Here is a 24,805-nt window from a genome sequence, read left to right as displayed (position 1 = left end):
GATGAGGCTATCAATGTGAGCGATAATAATGATGAGATGATTGATGTTGAGAGTAGTGATGAAGATGAAGAAAGTGTTGACTTGGGTACTTCTCTTGGTGACAAGGACGGCGAGGATGTCGATGAGGGTAGATTAAAAGTTTGGGCCACGGGGATGTGAACCCCCGGATTTCAACAAAAAGGTAAATGTAAACTTTGCAGCGAAAAATGCGAGATTTTAAAAACTTTGATATTAAAAACCGCGGAGTTACTATATAAACCAAAAAGTTGAGTTTAAATAATCTTTTATACAAAATACAACTTAACTAGATGTGCAGGATCTTAATCCCTAAATAAAGCACAATTATAAAACTATGTACGATTCTAAACTACAACGAGGAAGGTCAATCGTTTTAAGTACAACGCTCGCTAGTTCACACGTCTTCACCCCCAAGAAGCAACACTATCACCTGTCATTCACGTAAACATGAACGCCACAGTTAGTGGAGAGTAACTCAAGGTTCTCACAGCCATATTATATCAAAACAAACATAATTAAGAACGGAACTAAGACAAGACAAGATAAATACAATAATAAGGATAACTTGGCATGAGAAGACAAGAATGAACATTAAACATATATATATATATATATCGATATCAATAACTTAATATGAGAAGACAAGAATGGACAATAAGCATATATGTCAACATATGTAGTTGATATGAGAAAACGAGAATGAACAATAAATATACATGACAACATGAAAGGCTTGATATGAGAAAGCGACGATGAACATTTATCATACATCTCCTGGGAACACAGAAGCATAGGATACGAAAAGAAAGCATACACACGGCTTAGTCAACACAAGAACGACTCCAATGGTAAATGGCATATGAAAACAACCAAAACTATGCAAGACTTTTACTTCTCTAGACTCAATTCCTGCCGGTAGGACGACGATAATATAATACGGTCTTAGTCAAAACCTGTACAGACTCTCGAGATGAACGTTTCAAAATTCGACATGCGATAAACGTTTCGGATCCAAGTCTTGAACGACAGAATGGAAGTCGAGTACCTAAAATTCGGCAGAACGGCACAAAAGAGGCAGAAAGAGTAAGAGCAAACCATATTAAATCATTATCCTCCTGGTAGGACGACGATAATATATATAGCCTAGCCTAAGCCCAATACCGAGTCTTCAAGATGAACGTTTCTTAATACGATCGGGCGACGAATAATACGATCTCGACCTAGATTTGGTATTAGACTCTCGGGATGAACGTTTCCCGATCCGGCATGCGATAAACATTTCGCATCTAAGACTCGGGCAACAGAACAGAAGCCGAGTACCCCGAATTCGGCAGGACGACACGAAAGGGGCGGATAAGGGTATGACCCAAACCAAACTCGGCAGAACGGCACGAGAGTGGCGTAAACAATGTCAAGCTAGTATATAATACATAATTACACTACCATAAGAACACAACATGCCCAACAATAAATGAGATTCAACAACATGACTCGGATGACCAATAAGAGCAAACATGGTAAGCATGGGTGAAACATCCAAAAACCGTCATTTAACAAGTAAATAAGACTTAGATAAGTTGTCATAATGTTAAACATGTTTCAACATACCATGCATAAGCATTGGAACCAAGATTAAGAAGCATAATCAACAAGAAACATAAACCCCAATGCAAAACAACAAGTTTAGAACTCGAATACAACAAGGGTCAACTTTAAACGATCATAACTTCAGTTCTAGACATGAGAGTGAGGTGAAACTAAGTGGAGGTGACAGCTTATCCTCTGATAAGTAAATAATTTACCTATATTTTATATAGCTTTTCCCCTTAAATTTACATTGATTTCCGGCATTTTATTACGTATTGCATTATATTTCCTTCCTTTGCGGTTTACTACGAATTTATCTAATATTTGCAGGAAGACGACTTTACACTCGAAATTGTTGAGAAGTCGAATCGGTCAAGAAATTGATGAATTTAGACCCGAATGCAATTGCACTAGACTGGAAGTTGAATGAAGCAGCCCATTACTGGAGTGTACGAATTTTGATAAAAGCCCAATCTACAAGCCAATTTACCAAACCATACTCCGTATTTGATTTGAACTCTTGGCATTATATTGGACCATCTATTTTGTTACTTGGGTGGACTTGGTTGTTATTTTAGTGGAAAAATAAAAGAAAAGGGTATAAAAGCCCTGTGTGTTACGTACTTTCAGAGGGCAACATTAGTTGAGAGCTTGAGAATTAGTTTTAGGTTTACTTTTTGGTCCGCTCTTTTATTGTACGTAGGACTTCGTTCGAGTAGCATTCCATTCTTCCAATTTTATTCAAGACTGAGTTTTCTCTCTCTCATCTTTATTTTAATTATGCATTCAATTATTATCTGTAATTGCTTATTTCGATTTATGAGTAGCTAAGCCTATAATCTAGGGAGAAAGGGGATCTAGGTTGTTAGAAAAGGGTTATTATGAATTGATTGTTAAATTGCTTTCTATTGTTGTTCAATTATCGTTTTACTTCTAATTAGTTAATTACTGATCAGAATTGATTAATTAGTCTTGCATAAACTAGGATTATCACCGACCGGGTTAAGACTAGTATAGGCCACGATAATTGAATAGAGATAATTTAATGATAGCGACCGCATGTTAAATTAGATTTAAAAGAAATATTGAATCGACCGATCATATGACTTTCAACAATATAAATTGCTCAATCAATGAATTAAATTCTACCCTTTGATGACGACCTAGTGAACCCGATCCCTAGACTCTTTAATATTATTGTTATTCGTCTTTATTTACTCGTTATTAGTTGATTAGATAACAAACAAAACAAACCCCCAAAATTGGTTACCTTAAGACGGATTTAAATATAAACAAACTAGATAATCACCGCCTCCCTGTGGATTCGACCCTGACTTACCGCTAGCTATCTTGTTAGTAGTAGTATAGGATTTATTTTGATTAAGGCAAGCGACTGAAAATAACCTTATCATCCTATTACGGTTCTAACGGTAGCTCATAAGCCTCAAACAGACGAAGGAGTTATGTCCATTTTACTAAAACTGATCTAGGCTGTAGCGCAGACTGCGCTGAGGTGCGCAGTCTGCGCAATTGACTGTTTCCCACGACACAACACACATCATCTTCATCCCTAAATCAATTTTATGTTATCATAACAAATACCAATTCCATCATACATTACCCAAATAACTTCATGCGAGTATTAAGAGTGAAATCAAAGCATAAAAGATGGATTAAAACACATGATTTGATTCAAACTCAATCAATTAAATAATCCAATATCACAACTTCACCCAATTGTTCCAAATATCAATATTTTCAAGCAATAATTCTCCCAACTGAACATGCTACCATGGCGTAATTAAGACGGAATATGCTCTAATTAACATGTGTAAACAACCCATTTAAGATAACCATAAGATGGATTCACACAGTAACTTATCCAACAATAAACATGTAAAAACATGTAAAGATTCATTCATTAATAAACATAAGAGTAAACTAAAACAATTAAGCACATAAGATGGATTCACACAGTAACTTATCCAACAATAAACATGTAAAAACATATAAAGATTCATTCATTAACAAACATAAGAGTGAAAAGCTTGTTCCCCAACAAAACCCCAAGGAAAAGAATGAAAAGCTTTAACCCTAGAAAGACGGATTTGTAGAAATCTAATGAAATATGGTGTCTTTCTTACATAGAAAGAAGGAGGACGAGGAGAGGGAGAGAATGGCGCGAAAATGGTTCCGATTGGTGAAGAATTGAGGGAGTTATGGTGAATCTAGATTTGGTGAGGATTTGTGTAACAATGGTGTTAGTTGTTGGTGAAAAATTTCAGAAAAATGAGGGAGATGAAGTTGTGAGGGTTTTGTAGTGAGTTTTTATGAAGAGAAAAGAGAAGGAGAAAAGGCCCATAAGGCATACTACGCCCAACAACACTAGTTGAGCCGATTTTCACTAAAAAACACGCCTAAAAGCTTAATACACACCTAAGACGGTTGTTGTTGTATTATTATGCAACATTTTTCAATAAATGGGTTTAAAATATAAATAGAATAATAAAATAGCTAATTGAATTATAAGTTCCAAAACGGTAATTTCGCGGGTGTTAAAATCATCCCACCTTTTAAAAAGTTTCGTCCTCGAAACTTGAAAGTAGAAAACGAAAAGTTGTACGACAAAGTCGGTTTTTCAAAGTCGATAACCAAAATGTTTACAAGGTTTGGTATCTCATAATTTAGAACCCTTTCAAAAAGTTTTACGAAGAATTTCCAAAAAGCACAAATTTCTCGTCAAAGGAACGAAAGAGTTCTCGTTGTGCATTGAAGAACACCATCATTCCAAATGGAAGACAAGCTCAAAGACAAAATCATATGCCGATAAGCGTAGAACAAGTTATTAGACGTCTCCAATAACGAGTCCTAACATCGAATCAAAAGATAAAACCAACTAAAAGTGATGATACATTTCCAATTTTCTAAAAACATGTAAAATTGAAAGCGGACTTTCATTTTCAAACTTTTAAAATAAGTCAAGTTTTGCAAAACTAGCACAAAATTTTAACAATGAACCCAAGCGGGTAACTCAAATTGCTTAGAAATTGCACAAAATGGGAAGCAACTTAGGCATCACAAACACAAATCACGATAAAGAAATCTACACCCAACAAACAAAAGGGACTAAGTCGAACTTTTAGGGGTAGAAAGCCGAAATAGAGTCAACAAGGAGGTTAAAAAAAATATAGTCTTATAAGTCACTAGGTTTAATCCCAAAGAAGAAGCACAACGAAACGAGTAAGAGGGACATGAACGATAAAGATTAGGGTCAAAGAGGAGGGGAAACTAGGTAACATGGAAACGCCACAAACTCGAATCTCAAATAACAACGTCATCCTAAACGATCCTCAAACGACCCTGAAAACCAATCTCATAACCACATTACTTCCAAGGATTCCTCAATACCACTTATGTCACTTTACATCTAAGCTATTCCATGAAACAAAGCACTCCACTACAATTGTGATTTAACAACTCCCAATTATTAAATATCTACAAAAGACTTCCACAAAACTAAGATCAAAACTACTAACAAAGCTATACTCATATCCAACTAGCGTCGAATCACAACACCAATCTATATATGGTCATCAACATCCTAAAGGTGTTTTCTTCCAAGCTCACATCATGAACTTTACTCCATATTTACTACTAAAGTAACAAAGCTCAACCTACCAAACTTTCAAAGTCCAAATACGATTAACAAAATCAAGTCCCATAACCTTAGTAACATATAAAACTCATACCTTACACAAAGAATCCCACCAATCAATCACACTCACTTTATGTCAAGCAACTAGGCATAAGAAACATCACGGTATGTCTTACCACACATGCAAAGCTTTTCCAACCAACACGACCTCTCAAAACAAGGGCTACGAGTCAACCACAAACAAACTCCACAAAGCCAAATTATCCAACCAAGGTTAACATCCCACAAAAGAATGAGAGCTATCTACGAGGCGTTGGGAGATAAAGCAAGAAACAAAAGAATAGTCAGGAGGGTAACAGAGTAACTTCCAAGGTAAAACAAAAAAGAGATTAGGAGAAGGATAAGCATAAAGAGGTAAAGAATGAGGGAAGATACACTAAGAACGAGGAATATCTTCAATGAAGTAGAAGCATTCTTCAAAAGGTTGAACAAATCTACAATTTTCGACAATAGCCACCAAGACTTGATCGCTACATGGGTAAGATCATGGTTTGCCGATCCAAGGGCACAAAAACCATTTATTGACAATCAACAAACATGTTAGAACTTAACAAAAAGCAATCAGAATGCAGACTACCACCTTAGATCCTTAAGTCTACCCATCTCTCATTCATTATTCAAGGTCAAGTTAAAATTAAGTTTGAGGTACACGTGTATGCGTCGGGAGTGTTATAGCTTTGATACAGACGGTGACACCCCTGGATTTCTAAGAAAAGGTAAATGTAAACTTCGCAGCGGAAAAAGCGAGATTTTAAAAACTTTGATATTAAAAACCGCGGAGTCACTATATAAACAAAAAAGTTGAGTTTAAATAAGCTTTTATACAAAATACAACTTGGCCAGATGTGTGGGATCTTAATCCATAAATAAAGCACAATTATAAAACTATGTACAATTCTAAACTACAACGAGGAAGGTCCATCGTTGTATAAGTACAACGCTCGCTAGCTCACACGTCTTCACCCCCAATAAGCAACACTATCACCTGTCACTCATGTAAACATGAACGCCACGGTCAGTGGGGAGTAACTCAAAGTTCTCACAGCCATATTATATCAAAACAAACATAATAAAGAACGGAACTAAGATAAGACAGGATAAATACAATAATAAGGATAACTTGACATGAAAAGACAAGAATGAACATTAAACATTTATACCGACATGAATAACTTAATATGAGAAGACAAGAATGGACAATAAGCATATATGTCAACATATGTAGTGGATATGAGAAAACGAGGATGAACAATAAATATACATGACAACATGAAAGGCTTGATATGAGAAGGCGACGATGAACATTTATCATACATTTCTTGGGAACACAAAAGCATAGGATACGAAAAGAAAGTATACACACAGCTTAGTTGACACAAGAACGACTCCAATAGTAAATGGCATATGCAAACAAGCAAAACTATGCAAGACTTTTACTTCTCTAGACTCCATTCCTCCCGGTAATACGGTCCTAGTCTAAACCTGGCCAGACTCTCGGGATGAACGTTTCCCGATTCGACATGCGATAAACGTTTCACATCCAAGACTCGAGCGACATAACGAAAGTCGAGTACCCCAAATTCGGCAGAACAGCACGAAAGAGGCGAAAAGAGTAAGAGCAAACCATAAGAAATCATTATCCTTCTAGTAGAACGACGATAATATATAGCTCTAGCCTAAGCCCAATACCGAGTCCTCAAGATGAACGTTTCTTAATACGACCGGACGACGATCATAATACGGTCTCGACCTAGATTCTGAATTAGACTTTCGGAATGAACGTTTACTGATTCGGCATGCGATAAACATTTCGCATCCAAGACTCGAGCAACAAAACGGAAGCCGAGTACCTCGAATTCGGCAGAACGGCACGAAAGGGGCGGATAAGGGTATGAGCAAACCAAACTCGGTAGAACAGCAAGAGAATGGCGTAAACAATGTCAAGCTAGTATATAATGGATAATGACACTACCATAAGAACACAACATGCCCAACGATAATCAGAGCCCACAACATGTCTGAAATGACCAATAAGAGCGAACATGGTAAACATGGGTGAAACATCAAAAAACCGTCGTTTAACAAGTAAATAAGATCGACATAGTTAAGTTGTCATAATGTTAAACATGTTTCAACATACCATGCATAAGCATTGGAAACCAGATTAAGAAGTATAATCAACAAGAAACATAAACCCCAATGCAAAACAACAAGTTTAGAACTCGAATACAACAAGGGTCAATTTTAAACGATCATAACTTGAGTTCTAGACATGAGAATGAGGTGGAACTAATTGGATATGATAGCTTATCTTCTTACGGTTCTAACGGTAGGTCATAAGCCTAAAAAAGACAAGGAACAAATGAGTTATGGCCATTTTACGAAAATCGGTCCAGGCTGTAGCGCAGACTGCGCCGAGGTGCCCCGCCTGCACAATTGACTGTTTCCCACGACACAATAAACTTCATCTTCATCCCTAAATCAATTTTATCTTATCATAACAACTTCCAATTCCATTATACATTAAATAAGTTACTTCATGCAAGTAATAAGGGTGAAATCAAAGCATAAAAGAAGGATTAAAACACAAGATTTGATCCAAACTCAATCAATTAAATCATCCAATATCACGACTTTACCCAATTGTTCCAAACATCAATATTTTCAAGCAATAATTCTCCCAATTGAACATGCCACCATTGCATAATTAAGACGAAATATGCTCTAATTAACATGTGTAAACAACCCATTTAATCCACGTGAATATTCATGTAATAAAAGACTAGAAATTACTCAACTAACCATAAGATGGATTCACACTGCAACTTATCCAACAATAAACATGTAAAAACATGTAAAGATTCAATATTTAACAAGCATAAGAGTAAACTACAACAATTAAACACATAATTTTGACATAATATCGAGTAACCTATCATCGTTACCTTTTAGCACTCCAAATCGTCAAATGGCCAAGTCCGAGTCCTCCAAGCTTGTTCCCCAACATAACCCCAAGGAAAAGAATGAAAGGATCTAACCGTAGAAAGACGGATTTGTATAAATCTAAAGAAATATGGTGTCTTTCTTACACAGAAAAAAGGAGGGCGTGGTGAAGAATTGAGGGAGTTATGGTGAATCTAGGTTTGGTAAGGATTTGTGTAACAATGGTGTTAATTGTTGGTGGAAAATTTCAGAAAAATGAGGGAAATGAAGTAATGAGGGTTTTGTTGTGCGTTTTTATGAAGAGAAAAGAGAAGGAGAAAAGGCCCAACAACACTAGTTGAGTCGATTTTCACTAAAAACACGTCTCAAAGCCTACTACACACCTATTATTATTATTATTATTATTATTATTATTATTATTATTATTATTATTATTATTATTATTATTATCATCATTATCATTATCATTATCATTATCATTATTATTATTTTTATTATTATTATTATTATTATTATTATTATTATTATTATTATATAAAGCAACATTTTTATAAAAATGGGTTTAAAATATGAATAGAATAATAAAATAGCTAATTGAATTATAAATTACAAAACGGGAATTTCGCCAGTGTTACGAGGGATGCTAGAATATGGTGGATGATGGTTCCTTTCACATCACACCAAGTATATACATTGTAAGTATCCTTTCCTTAGGCTAACTTTTATCTATTGTCTTTACTAACTTGCATTTTTAAATACTTGTTTCATGATAGTTTAGAGCATGTGAGAGTCATTTTGTACTCTCCTTAATCTTATGTTTTTGAGTCCTTGCAACATTCAAAGGGCTAACACCTCGGTCCCCATTGAGGTGATGTTATTTTTTTTGCTCCTTTAAGGAAAATCCAAAAAGATAATCCAATTGCATTCATAGCATGCATGGCCTTATGGTCAAACTTCCTCTCTTTAGCCTTAACCGGTTTAGGTAAGTTTAGTCACAAGGAAACCGAGTTGATTCAAATTAGCTCTCCGAACAATAGAAAGCATGCATCACTTAATATAGTTTAGATTGCATTCATACGTTAAATACATCATATAGGACTTACATTTAATTAGAGCATGCATACATGCATTCATCCATTCATGCATTGCATTTGCATTTGTATTTACTTTCAAAAAAAACCTTAAAAATACAATAACATGTCCTTATTTTTCAATAACTTTGAAAACCCAAAAAATATGTTCTTTCCTTTTCAATTTCCGACTCCACTATGTACATTGAGGACAATATCCAAAATAAGTGTGGGGATGGTAATATACATTTCTAAAAAGCCATAAAAATTAAAAAATTTGAAAAATGATAAAAATTTGAAAAATTTCAAAATCCAAAAATATGTTCTTTACTTTAAGTAGTGTAGAATTGTATATACTTGTGTGTTTGTTACTCTTTTCACATAGGGACTACACCACATTCGAGACATCTTTAAGGGATATATGAAGACCGAATGGTATGATCGTTCGAATCTCCTTCTTCCCTACTCCTTATGTTAATTACAATGTGGTGAGATTTTGATGATGCGGTTTGTATCTATGTGATGTTAGGAGTATGCATTAGATTAATTGTCATATAGTTGGTAGAAGCATATGCATTAGATTTGTATATATTTAGGTTGTATCATGTCATATAGTTGCATTTAGGAAAAATTTTGTGAAATGTCTAATTGGGAAGCTTGACAAATTTATATAGGCCCTTGTAGATACTTTTTCTCCTTAAGACTTTATACACTAGAATAGATTCAAGACACCCTTTTTAGTGTCTTACTAGTATCTTTTGACCCATACACTAAGGCATAATCAAGAGTTCCCTGTGGTGTGATAATTCATTGGCTACCGTTTATTCCAAGGTTATCTTTGAAGCCATGCAACCGTTCTTCAAATCTATATCATCTATCATTTCGTTAACCAAGGGGAATGGGCACATATAAGCATCAAATTGAGTTCAACTGCCAAATGAAAGCTAAAAAGTTTGCAAATTTTGTCAAGTATCTATGTCTTAGCCTTAGGAGTGCAAATGGGACATCTATAATCTTCTAGAGTACCCTTATTACATATGGGGTCGCTCTCGATGTCACTTCGGTGAGGATGTGCATATTGTTGGTCACCGCCGCATTCCTTTGCCAAAAGACCAATTGCCAAAGTATTCAATGCCAATCATAAAAAAAGGCAAGAAATGTTCATAATGTCAAATGTTACAAAAATGGGGGGGATGACCCAAAAGCAAACTACAAATGTGAAACTCATACATCTTGAACCCTTTTTACTTATTGATGGTCCTATCTTATTTTGCATGGTGGAGAGGGGACGACCCTTGCTTTTGTCTAGGCAAAAGGGGGAATTCCGCGATCTTACAGTGTCTTCTAACACCATAGGGACCTTGCTCTTGACGTAAGCATTTAGAAATTGTGGATAAAAGTAGCTTAGTTTGACACTACTAGGAGGTGACTTGTTTCTATCCTCTTGAAATTAGTAGTTTGTAGAACTAGTATCTATGATGGAGTGTGTACCCTTATATTGCTTTCCTTTTAGTTGATTTACGCAACTTAGATGAGGAAAAGGGTGATTCTTTCTGTAGATGCATCATTTGTCTTGTTTATGTGCTTAATGTAGGATGCATCTCCATTTTGACAAGCCCCACCTTGCCTTGCAAGAAGGCATTCTACTTCATGGATGTCTTGTTGTGAGTTGAAGGAGTGGAGTGAGACCCGCTAATTGTATCACATCAGATATGCTATTAGGTTTAGTTTAAATAAAGGTCTTGGTTTTGATCAACTCTTACTCGGGACGAGTAAAGGTTCGGTTTGGGAATATTTGATGTTGTCATAAAAAGCGCACTTTTAACCCCTAATTGGACCTCGTTTCACATGCTTTCTTGCACTTACTAGGGTCATTTCGGCGTCTTTCGCTTCCTATTTGCTTTTCAATTAGATTTTATCTATTTTGTTGGAAAAAAAGCAAAAAGCGCGGAAATCATGCATAAACGGATCATTTAGGAGCCTAATTGACGGTACTAATGACCAAGCATGGAGAGGAGACGGAAACCAAAGACTCATATCAAGTCTTAAAGACAAATTAGACCAAGTTCCCCCTACCTAGAAGGATCCCCCCGGATTCTGGGGCAGCAGAAGAAGAAGAGGGCCAAAACAGTTGAATCCGAGCGGGCTGACATAGGGACCCGGGCGGATTCTAGCAATCCGGAAGGCTCCTTGGAGGATCCGGGTGGATTCCACGGCAGGGATCAACAAAGGCAAGCCCAATCCGGGCGGGACCTTGGTAGATCCGGGCGGCTCCCTCAGACGACCACTTTGCCTTTCAAGCTTCAAAATATCTAATTAGCCTCCAATTCTTGTAATACCTCTCATTCCCCATTAGGGAGGATATACTTTATTAGAGGGTTACTTAGGAATTATTTACCTTAATCACATTTAATGACTATAATCTTTCCTTAGTTGTTCTTTAATCTTTCCATATTCAAGCTTAGATATAGTCTTATTGTTGAAGAATTCTTGGGTTGTATACTTGTATTTGAAGATGGTGACAATTCTTCATTAATCAAAGGGTTTCTTTTTTATTTCCTTCTGTGGACATGGGCCACAGGCCGGTCTGTGGATTTGGGCCACCTCCCGATCTGCGGTCACAGGCCACCTGCACGCCAAGCCAATCTGTGGACATGCAGCGGTCTAGAAAGCCACGCTCGCGGCGTAAAAATGCTTTCGACCAGATCGCTTTAGATCGGTTGTTTCGTCTCGGTAAAGGTCTCGAAACGATATATAGATGTTTGGAGTCGCCACAAAGCATTTATGGGATGCCTGGAACCCGTTCGAAATCCACTTTATACCTCGGTCAAACGAAGCACAAAGCAGTGTTTGACATAGGTACTAAAGATAAGGACTCGTCCCCCTTTTAGCATTCTATGCCTAAAATAACTGTCGTACCCCCTGGATAAGGCCATCCATTATCCAAAGGTTCTGAGTAAGGGGTGAGGGTACATATTGGGAAGCCCTTTAATCGGACACCCAATCCCGCCCGCGTTAGCGGGCCTCTACTGATCGATCGTGGTTGTTTAAGTGCAAAAGTTGATAAAACGGTGTAAATGCATGAATGCACATCCAAAAGTGTTAACCTAACATGTGAACTTTCTAAGTCGGTTTATTAATCCAAATATCAAGCATAAGATGTCAAGTTGGATTTAGATTGATTTACATGTGAAAACGGAAATTAAACATCCATTTACCAAGTTCGGGTTATGATGCTTAACACGATCCATTTATTGAAAAAGGGTGTCAAATGACAAAGTGTAAAAAACATAAACTTGTCAATCTGATCCGTCACGCATTCGGATAAACCGTAATCGGGATCGTCCTAGACAAGTACCAAAATGGGACAGAACAGTGCCAGGCAGCCTTGTTAAGGCGCGAGCCTATTGGCGAGATAAAGGGCTCTGCCCTGGTTTTGAAAGATGGAAACAGACGGCCGCTTGGGGAGCGAGAAATGAGCCGACCTAAGGGGGCGTCTCCTGTTTCTTGAAAAGGTTGTTTAAAACCGTATTTATGATGAAATATTTGCAAATGTTGTTTGCATGACTCGGAATAATTACTATTGTGTTAGTAACATTCGTTGTCGTATTTGCATGTTTGAAAAGTATAGTTTACAAACAAAAATGTAAAATATTTGATTTGAACTAATCATGTTAAGTTCATTTCTTTGTAATTAGTCAAGTTAATCATCGTACTCGGATTAAACCGGCATGGTATAAAGAACCAAGGATGATTATGAATTATGACTAATATGTTTACAAATGTAAACAAAGGAGAAAAATGGTAAATAAAATAAAAGGGAGTTAAAATACCCATTAAAATGTAATTAACCAATAATATCATCGAGTCACGGAATAAACCGTCATGGTGTAAGAAACCAAGGATGATTTTTGTAATGGTCAAAATATTTGTTATAAAAATGAATTAAAATGGTAAAAACCGATTACAAATAAAAAATGAAATAAAGAGGAAAGACGAGAAAAAACACGGATGAGTTTGACCTGGACACCTACAAGAGGCGCGAGCCTCCCTGCATAGTAAGGAGCTCCTGTCTCAGGCCAAAACTCAGTTTTGGCTCGTCTAACCTATATTTGAATCGTGTTATGCATTGTTCATGCTTACAAAGTTATGAAAACAGTAAAGACATGAAATAAATGAGTTGTTTACACCCTCAAACTTACGTGTATTGATGTTTGCGACGTAGACGACTTTAGAGACGGTTTTCTCGTAGCGACTACTTACGATCAAAGAAGTTTAAAAGAGTGCCTTAAAAAAGGATTTTGTTTTGAAAATGAGTTGAAAATATGTTAATTAAAACATGTTGATTGATGAATTGAGTTGGTCAAATGGGTCGGTCGAATGCACGGCGACGGTACCAAACAAAATGTGTAAGGCTTGTGTTTACGATCGGTAGGTCGTAAACGCGTGTAGATTTTGTGACATAGGAAGTCGGGTCTAGATGTTTAAGGGAGAAAAGGGAGAAGGAGGGGGCGGACTCTCGCGTGAGGATTGTGGTGTGTGATGGTGGGTATTTATAGAGAAATGTGGGATGGTAGGTCGGTTGATTTTGCTTAGAGGCTTAGCAGACACCCTAAAGAGGCGCGAGCTACCTTGTGATACAAATGGGTGTATTGTCCGTTTCAATTTGGACGTGGCCTTTGCTCTATCCCTTGTTTGGTTGGTTTGATATGTGGTATTCATATAAGATGTCGTGTAATAATATGGGTATCTAATAAGATGATTTTGGGTGTTACTTGAGCTATGGTTTTGTGTGCTTGACTCGGGTTTGACCCGTGTGAGTCGAGATTTGAATTTTGAGTCGGTTTTTGGCCCGGTGTCAGTTTTGACTCTAATTAGGGTCATTTTAATGGAAATGACATGATAAAGACATTCATGGCATTATTTTTGACATTCGGGATTTGGGTTGACTCGGGTTGACTCAGGTTGACTCGAGTTGCGGGTTTCTGAGTCGGTTTTGGGTCTGAAGACGGTTTTAACTCTAAATAGTGTTATTTTAATGCAAATGAAGTTAGAAAACCATTTATGAAATCATTTTTCATATCCGAGTAGTGCATTAAACCATCTCATGTATAACCAATCCACGCACGCAAATCAAAAACACGTTATAGTCCGATCATCATCGGGTGGTTTTTGGTAGGTACAGATACTGGGTATCTACAGAGCCCCCACTTTGACTGAGGCTTGGACAGGGCGAAAGTCAAAGTATGATCTCCAGTTCAATCGAAGATTTCAACCTGAAGACCATTGCGACGTCAAGGCGACTCAAAAAGGTTTGAGCCAAGGCCCTGCCGTCGGGAAGGGCGACATCGAGGCGACTCGGGGATTCGAGTCAAGGACCTGCCATCGGGAACAGTTTAGAGTGTCTACTTCCGGTTCTTGGTGGTTTAAAGTCCATTAGACTACGTATAAAGGCTCGCCAGCCATAAGAAGGAGTTATACCTGAGGCATCTTCGGGATATGTCCTTGAGTCATTTGCGCGCAAAGGCTCGCCAGCCGGTGTTAAAGGTGCGCTTTGAGGCTCGCCAGCCATAGGAAGGAGTCATACCCGAGGCATCTTCGGGATATGTCCTTGGGTTGCTTCTTGTGCGTGTGCAAAGGCTCGCCAGCAGTACGTTTTGAGGCTCGCCAGCCATCGAAGGTGCGTATAGGGTCGCCAGCCATGGATGGTCGAGTAATCAACTTCGGGAAATAGCTTGGAACATCGGGCTTACTTCTAGATATCGTCCGGTAATGACTTCCAACCAAGTTGACATTGATCGGTTCGGCCAGGGAGCAACGAACTCCAACTTGATGGGGTCCTAAATGAACTCCGTGGGGATAGATCATTTGTGTGACTTCTATTTGAAAATCGGCACTCGCTGGGGAGTTACAAACTTCTCGGGACTCGCCGGGTATATGAGTTGCCGCTTGTTGGGAGGTAGCGTATGCCATGTAATCGATGGGGTTAAAGCCCTTCGACTTGACGGGTCGGTGTTTGTTGGGAAGAACCTAGTACTCAGTTGGAGTGAGTTTGTCTTCTCATGATTACCTGCATGGTTAGTGACCAGACAAATCCGCAGTCGCATAGACAAGCACGTAGCACACAAGCATATAAGCACGTAAACATAAACAAGTAAGTAATTAGCACGTAATATCTCGCGTAAGGGGAGATAAGAGTTTCGGAAGTTGTGAAGCTTAAAAGCTGTTAAGAGTTGGAATTTGTTTCTCATAGATTCGTGATTTGATAGATTGGAGACACGTGACCGTTACGACATTGACGCACACGGACGCATACTGACAGACTGACAAATAGGCGGTCGTGGATGCGACACAAAATCAATAGCGACACGACACGGGGCTTACTTTGACAGGCTTTTCCAATGTAAGTGCAACTCCTTAGCCAAAAGAGGGTGACAACGCGCATCAGATTCTAGGGGTAGAAGGTCCGCTCGGTTGGGGAACACGAATTGATTATCTCCTCCAGACATATTTGCCACCATCTACTCGTTTGAGGTCCTTCCGTGAGGCATGATGATTCGGAGAGCGGAACCAAGACCTCGACATCGTCCGAACCGAGCACTAGACTATGGGCGGTTTTATTTTGGACTGTAGTGGAGACTCAAAAAATGTTTGAGGATAAAGGACGGGTGGCATCTTGAAAGTGAAGCCCCCAGAGTAAGAAGGTGGGAATTTGACAAAACAGGGAATGGGCGACGTCTTAAGGAAGAAGCCCCCAGTAAAAAGGTATAAAATTAATTTTTGCAGTTGGGTGGGCGGCTTTTGAGGATTGATGGTGAAGGTTGAGATTGAAATTGAAATGGGTGTACGATTGTGTCCTTGTTGGGGGACTGCCTACGTATTCGGGTGTTTGCGAAATCAAACCAGATCGTAGTTCTGAGCTGTTTTTTCGAGGGTTGAAAATTGGAATTGTTTTGAAAGGAGTATGCGGTTGTGCCCTTGTAATAGGACTGCCTACGTATTCGCGTGTTTGCGAAATCAAACCAGATCGTAGTTCTGCGTGTGTTGATAATTGATTTTGAGGTGTATGGTTGTGTCCTTGAAGGACTGCCTACGTATTCACATGGTGTGAAATGAAACCAGATCGTAGTTCTGAATGTGTGCCTAAGCGAGTTGTTAGGACCTCAAAGTGTGAGGGTCACGACGGTAAATTCCATTTGGTGACTCGCCTGAATGTGCACCTAAGCGAGTTGTTAGGACCTTAAAGTGTGAGGGTCATGACGGTAAATTCCGTTTGGTGACTCGAAAAATTGATTTGAGAGAATTCCTCTTTGATCATGAATCGAAGAGGTGTAATTTGTGAAAATGTTCCTTATCATGTGAGCACACTAAAAAGTAGACCCTAAGGGTAGATTGGGTATGTCCCGTTCTCGGTAGCAAAGCATTCGAGGACTCCGTATCTGGGTCAGGGTGAAAATGGCTTCGACATTATGGAATGTGGAGCTTGGTAAGAATAGGTTCTTTTAACAGATAAAAATCTGGAGCTGAGGGTCACAACGGTGAATTCCGTTTGGTGACTCGATGGTTGATTGGATGGAAATCCCTCTTGATCATGAATCGAAGAGGCATAATTTGTGAAAAGGTTTCTTGTTACGTGAGCACACTAAAAAGTGGTCTCTAGGAATAAAATGTGCGTCTCCCATTCCAGGGAGCAATGTTTTTTTTTTGAAGACTTCATATCTGGGTCAAGGTGGAAATGGATTCGACATTGTGAAATGTGGAGCCTGGTAATAATAGGTTTGTTTGACAGATAAAAATCTGGAGTTTGTATTTTGTGGTGTTTAGTCCGATGGGTTACGGCTTGTAATGTGGTGCAGAATGGGGTCACAGGCTTGATATGGCCTGAGCACGAAATGGTTGGTAAACAAATGTGGGATCAGAATCCCATATATGGACCTTAAAGGTTAAGGTGTGATATTTTGAGCTTGAGGGGAATCCTCATAAGCCTAGATATTTCTCCCTATAACAGTCTTTAGAAGGACTTAGGGGTGAAGCAGTGTTGGTTATGATCTCGAGGGGAATAGCCAGGATCCTAGATAGGTTTCCCTATAGTAGTAGTCTCTTGAAGGACTTAGGGGTGAAGCAGCTTGGGTTTGTTGTTAGTTGACGAGTCTTGAGCTATCATTTTAGCTCTTTGACATCAGGTTTTGTATTTTTGTGTTTTGTATTTGTTGGTCTCGGAGTTTGGAGGGAAGAAACGATGGTCATGGGCTTTGGACTTGTTGGTCCTGTACTTTATACTTTGGACTTCTTGGTCCAGGGCTTTGGATTTGTTGGTCCTGGACTTGGTACTTTGTACTCACTTGTCCAGGATTTTGTGTGTTGGATGCTTTCTTTGGATTTTGGCCTTTTTGGGAAAAGGGTTTCAATCTTGTTTTGTTTTGATTTTGGCTTGGGTCTTGGCCTTGCCGTTGGGTGAGTAGCCTTTGGCTTTGGCTTTGACTTTGGTTTTTGCTTTGACTTTGACTTTGGCTTTGGCCTTGAGTGAATTGCTTTTAGCTTTGGTTTTTGCTTTGGCCTTGAGCTTTGGCTTTGGGTGAATGGATATTGGCTTGGGCCTTTGATTTTGGCATTTCGCTTTGGTTTTGGGTGAATGGCTATTGGCTTCGGCCTTTGATTTTGGCCTTTCGCTTTGGCTTTTGGTGAATGGCTATTGGCTTGGGCCTTTAATTTTGGCCTTGGCTCTGGTTTTGGGTGAAAGGATATTAGCTTGGGCCTTTGATTTTGGCCTTTCGTTTTGGCTTTTGGTGAATGGCTATTGGCTTGGGCCTTTGATTTTGGCCTTGGCTCTGGTTTTGCTTTGGCTTTGGTTTTTGATTTATTGGTTCTTTGCCGTCCTTCGTTCGAGGCAGGTAAAGGTGCAGACGGGGATGTACATTTTGGTGAAAGGTTGATATTTGGTGATGGGATGTTTTTGTGGGGGAATGGGCTTGCCTTCCGTCATTGACCATGAACAAGGAGAGGTTCTGGTTTGTTATCTAGGTTCGTCGTAGGATCCCTTTGATTGAGAGCTCGTTCTAGATTGGGTGCTATTGAAAGGTTTCTATTGCCAGACATGGAATAGGTAAAGAGAATGGATACAGAGTTTCGAGTCCTCCGCTTACTCAGTACTGAACGTCACTCGAGTGTACTCACGTTGAATTGGAACATATTGTTTGTTTTAAATCAATTCTCAAATCAATTCTCGTTGTCAACGGGAAATGGTAAAGGGGAGAATATATGATAGTTGAAAATTGTGCTTTTATTTAGATAAATAAGAGGTTAGCACAGACTCGATGAATACATGTGACTCATGGGGGACCCCGTTGTCATTTAGGAATAAAAGGAGACGCTAGGATAGATATGAGAAAGCCTAAGACTCGGACTCGGACTCGGACTCAATCGTAGATATGAACTCCTAATCATCATGTTCCTCCTCGAAGGTCTCTTTCACAGCATCTCGCGGCTTGAATGTCTGGTTTTGAGCATTGACCCACTTGAGCACTTCACTCTCGTTGTTTGGGACGCCAGAAGGATGAGGTCCTAGAAGGTTGTCCTGTTTTTGAGGAGTAAGACGCCCATGGGGACCATTCTTTTCCATTAAATGATTTAGGGTCGATAAAGACAACTTGCCACAATCGAGCATGTTTTGGATGACATGTTTGAGCTTCCAGCACATCTCTACGTCGTGCCCATTACCCCTATGGAATAGGCAATATTGGGAACTGTCCCAAAACCGGCCTCTTTTCTTGGGAGTTGGATCTGGAGTGGGGCCAATCGATTGGATTAGTCTTTCAGAGATAAGCACTCTAAAAGCGATGGCATAAGGCATGACCAAGTCTGAAAATTGTCTTTGCAGGTGTGTGGCTCTCTCTGGCGAAGGCTCCACAAATTTTACTTTGGTAATGCGGAAGACTTGCTTTTGAGGAGGGGTCGCAGATGTTGGACCTCCTTTAATGATTTCATCGATGCGAGAAATTTCTGTTGATAGGTCCTCGACGCTTTTGATGTTACAACCCTTCAAACGGGACGCATAATTTGGCTGGAGGCAGTCAATGACATGATTAACTAAAGCCCCATCTCCTTGCTGATAGGATGGTGTTGAGCCTACCTTTCTCCTTTTTACCAAATGATTGGCAGAATACTCATCTTCTCGATCACCCAAATCGATGAACTTCCTATTAGGCCGCCCAGGTTCTTTATCTGGAGTGATTAAGAGTAAGGTGGAAAACCTGCCATCCTCAATTCCCTTGTGTATGGCACGCTTGAGCTCGTAGCACGCTTCAGTTTTATGCCCCTTGCCTCTGTGATATCGACAATATGCGTAGCCATTCCAAAATTGGGTTATGTTTTCGGGTTTTGGATCCGGAGTGGGACCAATAGGTTGCAGTAATCCTTCTGAAGAAAGTATCCTTAGAGCGGTGCCATATGTTATTCCCAGATCTGTAGAATACCCTTTGATGTTTTCCCCTGATTCCAACATTGGTGTTTTTCGGGATGTTTCTGTGAGTTTTGTTTTTTTTTTGGTCAATCGTGGGCGGAAACAGGATTTGGTCATTGTTGATGGCAAGTTTTTGGGACTTTGCTTGGCATTTTGAAGGGTATTTTGGTAAGGCAATTTCATTTTCTTTGTTGGTGGGTTCTTGAGTGTGGGAACCATCAGACGGCTCCTCATTTTCAGCATTTGTTTGTTGGCGAATTGGGTGTTGGTCTTCCCCTTGGTGGTTAGGTTCATTTTCGGCATTACCAATCTTTTTCCCCAAATTAGCTACCTGAGTGTTCAAATCATCGATAGCCACTCGCAGCTTTGAGAATATGTTGTTGATGGAGACGGAGATCATGGGTATATCGCTTTGTAGTCCATCTTCATTAATTGCACGAATTTTTTCATCGTCGGGAGGGATAAGATGAGAGCAATTCAAGAAAGTTCCTAACTGTGTCCAATAGGGTTTTCTGGAGAGTTTTTTTGTTGTTGGCAAGTAGTCGACTTTCAAGGAGCTTAACCCGTTGCTCAATATCAGAAAAGGGAAAATTCCCGGTTATCATTTTGTCCTCAAATTGGGAGAGACGAGTGCTCAAGTTTTCCACGGTAGTCAGGAGTCGAAGGACTATGTTGTTGGTTTCAGCAGAAGTCATGGCGGATGCAAATTTCTTGGCTTCTTGAGTTTCTGGTTGGCGATTGATGGCACCCAAGGGATTCCTAAATTACATAACGATAGGCGTTATAACTTGTCTTTGCAAGGGATTGCACAAACAAAGGCAAGTACGACACATATCTACAAAAGGAAGTTTTGTCGTGAAGACGCGGCGGTGTGACTACGTTATGAGTTCATTAAAGATCGTGAATGACCTCTTGTGTTTGAACTCTTGGTGCATGACTTTGAACATAGACTCGAGTGTCGATTTTGGCATAGTGATGCCTAGACAGACGACTTCTGACGATATTTTGGAAGTTTGTCGATGGCGTGACGCCGCTGGAAAAGACATGTACACAAACTTGACCTTTGACCCATAATGTAGGGGAAATGTGGGTTAAAACCCATGTGGTTTTTACACAGCTAACGCCATTGAAGATATCTCGACAATTGGGCGACACGACCTAGACCGGAAGGTAGGTACTAACTTCGGTGGAGACTCGATGTTATCTAGACGACTTGACTTGAAATCGACTGGACTCTAATCGACTCGAGGCTGAATCAGAAAGGTGGATTGAAATTTTCGAAAATAGAAATTTTCAAAAAGATCCATTTGTCATTTTATGGACGGCTTCCGAAGAGTAAGGATCTTCAAAAGTCGGTCAGTTGAAAGAGTTGTCTTAGGTTTGTTTTCAAAAGACGGTTTAAGTTAAGATTGCGGCGGCTCTAAAAACAATGTGTTGTTTCCGAAGACGGTTTTTGAAATCCCGAATCACGGATTTGAAAATCGAGAATCGAAGAATTTGAAATTGTCATCACAATGGCCATGAAAACGGTTTAATTTGTTTTCAAAGGATAAAAAAGATGGGTTGAAAATTTGAAAACGGTTAAGTTTCTTTTCAAACGATTGAGTTCGAATTTGAAATTTGAAAACGGTTAAATTTGTTTTCAAAAATTTGATTTTGAATTGAAATTTGAAAACGGTTAAACTTGTTTTCAAATGGTTTGAAATTGGATTGAAACTTGAAAACGGTTAAATTTGTTTTCAAAGATTTGATTTTGAATTGAAATTTGAAAACTGTTAAGTTTGTTCTTAAAGATTTGATTTTGCATTGAAATTTGAAAACGGTTAAGTTTGTTCTCAAAGATTTGATTTTGCATTGAAATTTGAAAACGGTTAAATTTGTTTTCAAAGATTTGATTTTGAATTGAAATTTGAAAACGGTTAAATTCGTTCTCAAAGATTTGATTTCGAATTGAAATTTGAAAACGGTTAAATTTGTTTTCAAAATGATTTGAAATTGGATTGAAATTTGAAAACGGTTAATTTTGTTTTCAAAGATTTGATTTTGAATTGAAATTTGAAAACGGTTAAATTTGTTTTCAAAGATTTGAAATTGAATTGAAATATGAAAACGGTTAAATTTGTTTTCAAATGATTTGATTTTGAATTTGAAATTTGAAAACGGTTAATTTTGTTTTCAAATGGTTTGAAGTTGGATTTGAAATTTGAAAACGGTTAGATTGGTTTTCAAAGATTTGATTTTGAATTGAAATTTGAAAACGGGTAAATTTGTTTTAATTGATTGGAAATTATGAGGATTGAATTCATCATTACGGCGGGTTAGAAAACCGTTTTAACCTTTGAAAGACGGTATGCAAATCGAAAAGTGTGAAAATTGAAATCTTCATTACGACGGCTTAGAAAAGCCAAATTTGATTTCGAAAACGAGATTCGAAATTTTGAAAGTTGCACGGGTTGAAATCGACATTACGACGGTTTTTAAAAAAACGTTTTTGTTTGAAAGCTGATTTCGAATTTTGAAAATTCGAGGGTAGAATTCGTCATCACGACGGCATAAAACGGTGCTTTGAGAATGCAACGGTCGGCGAGAGACCGAGGTTTTAAATGGCCATTATGACGACGTAAAAGGGTATTTTGAAATGGTTTGTAAAAACCAAGGTTTGAAATCGTCATTACAACGACATGAAAAGGTGCATTTGAAACGGTTATAAAAACCGGGTTTTGAAATTGCCGTTATAATGGCATAAAAAGTTGTACAACGGTCGGCAAAAGACCGAGGTTTGAAATGGTTGTGAAAAACCGGCTTTGAAAAGTGTCATTATGACGGCCTAAAAAGGTGTGCAACAGTTGGCGAAAGACCGAGGTTTGAAACGGCCATTATAACGGCGCCAGATGTGTTTTTGAAACGGTTGTAGAAAACCGGTTTTGAAAGTCGTCATTAGGACGGCCTAAAAAAGGTTTGCAACGGTCGGCGAAAGACCAAGGTTTGAAACGGCCATTATAATGGCGCAAAAAGGTGTTTTGAAAGTTTGAAATGACACGGAAGGACATATGATCACATAACACATAAGCACTCGCAGTTTCATTATATTATGCATAATGCCGACACGGGTTTTGGCTTAATAGGGTGGGTTACACACCAAGCAATCAAACCCCGATTTTCGAGAGGGATACCAATCCAAACAAAATGTATAAGGAGGGTGCCCTAGCCTCGTGCTCGAAGGTGATGAAAGCTCTTTGACGAAACAAAAATGTGTAACATCAACGGTATGCTTGACTCAATCGGGATTCGAAACGCGGGGATGAGAAAGCTCACGCCGACGGGACAAGCCAATTGGTCGATAAAGGTTAGGTTGTGGGCCCGGACAAGGAGCCCGGCTTATGACCGTAATATCAATTAATGCACTTTAACCACGACCTCGTTCGAGTTTCACCTCTAAGGATCACAAAGACATAAGTATCCTAGTTTTCCTCAGCGGAGTCGCCAAACTGTGGACATGGGCCACAGGCCGGTCTGTGGATCTGGGCCACCTACCGATCTGCGGTCACGGGCCACCTGCACGCCAAGCCAATCTGTGGACATGCAGCGGTCTAGAAAGACACGCTCGGCGGCGTAAAAATGCTTTCGACCGGATCGCTTTAGATCGGTCGGTTTCGTCTCGGTAAAGGTCTCAAAACGATATATAGATGTTCGGAGTCGCCATCAAGCATTTATGGGATGCCTGGAACCCGTTCGAAATCCACTTTATACCTCGGTCAAACGAAGCACAAAGCAGTGTTTAACATAGGTACTAAAGATAAGGACCCGTCCCCCTTTTAGCATTATATGCCTAAAATGACTCTCGTACGCCCTGGATAAGGCCATCCACTATCCAAAGGTTCTGAGTAAGGGGTGAGTGTACGTATTGGGAAGCCCTTTAATCTGACACCCAATCCCGCCCGCGTTAGCGGGCCTCTACTGATCGATCGTGGTTGTTTAAGTGTAAAAGTTGATAAAACGGTATAAATGCATGAATGCACATCCAAAAGTGTTAACCTAACATGTGAGCTTTCTAAGTCGGTTTGTTAATCCAAATATCAAGCATAAGATGTCAAGTTGGATTTAGATTGATTTACATGTGAAAACGAAAATTAAACATCCATTTACCAAGTTCGGGTTATAATGCTTAACACGATCCATTTATTTAAAAAGGGTGTCAAATGACAACAACAACAACAACAACAACAACAACATCAGAGCCTTAATCCCAAAATGATTTGGGGTCGGGTGACATGAATCATCCTTTCGATGCGTCCATGGGTTAACGCACGCCTCAAAATGCGAATAAAAAAAGGGAAGATGAAAAACAAAAAGGAAGAACGAAAATGTAATGGAAAGTCAAGGTAAACTTAGGGGTTTTAAAATCGAATTCCGTCTTTCTTTTATAAAAACTTAAAATTTAAATCGAGAGAAAAGATTAAAACGATTTTTAAAAACCAAAATAGAGTTAAGGCTCCAGAATGAACCAGGTAAAATCTATAAGAAAGTGGCTGGTGAAAAAGTGTAATAAAGGAGAGAAAAATAAATAATTTAATTTTTAAATTAAATAAAAAACATTAAATCTGTCAAAAAAACATCAAATACTAAAAATCCACATGTATCCTTTCCCTCCATTGTGCCCTCTCCGTCACCATACTCTCCTCAAGCCCCAGAACTCTCATATCGTGCTCTATCACTCTCAACCATGTCTGTCTCGGTCTTCCTCTGCCTCTAGAAACCTTTTCTGTTCTCCAAGTCTCCAGCCTCCTAACTGGTGCGTCCATAGGGTGCCAAATGACAAAGTGTAAAAAACGTAAACTTGTCAATCTAATCCGTCACGCATTCGGATAAACCGTAATCGGGATCGTCCTAGACAAGTACCAAAATGGGACAGAACAGTGTCAGGCAGCCCTGTTAAGACGCGAGCCTATTGGCGAGATAAAGGGCTCTGCCCTGGTTTTGAAAGATGGAAACAGACGGCCGCTTGGGGCGCGA

The 24,805-nt window shown here is 39.0% G+C and overlaps 1 protein-coding gene across 3 annotated transcripts in view; it reads right to left on the bottom strand.

The window, feature by feature from the left end:
• Positions 1-233: 233 nt before the first annotated feature.
• LOC141626720 (ferredoxin-thioredoxin reductase catalytic chain, chloroplastic-like) overlaps positions 234-24,805 on the bottom strand; it is a 38,400-nt gene continuing 13,828 nt past the window's right edge. Inside the window, exon 7 of one of the 3 annotated variants that reach the window (XM_074440393.1) lies at positions 234-448. The gene's annotated coding sequence lies outside the window, so the exon portion shown is untranslated. Of the gene's footprint in view, positions 449-6,285; positions 6,306-7,376; positions 7,797-24,805 lie in introns of those variants that run through there. The other 2 variants (XM_074440392.1, XM_074440391.1) reach the window with 2 other exon arrangements.

This window comes from Silene latifolia, chromosome Y (genome assembly GCF_048544455.1).
Source record: "Silene latifolia isolate original U9 population chromosome Y, ASM4854445v1, whole genome shotgun sequence".
NCBI lineage: Eukaryota > Viridiplantae > Streptophyta > Magnoliopsida > Caryophyllales > Caryophyllaceae > Silene > Silene latifolia.
Note: the sequence above shows the minus strand (reverse complement) of the source record. Positions and strands in the feature narration are given on the sequence as shown.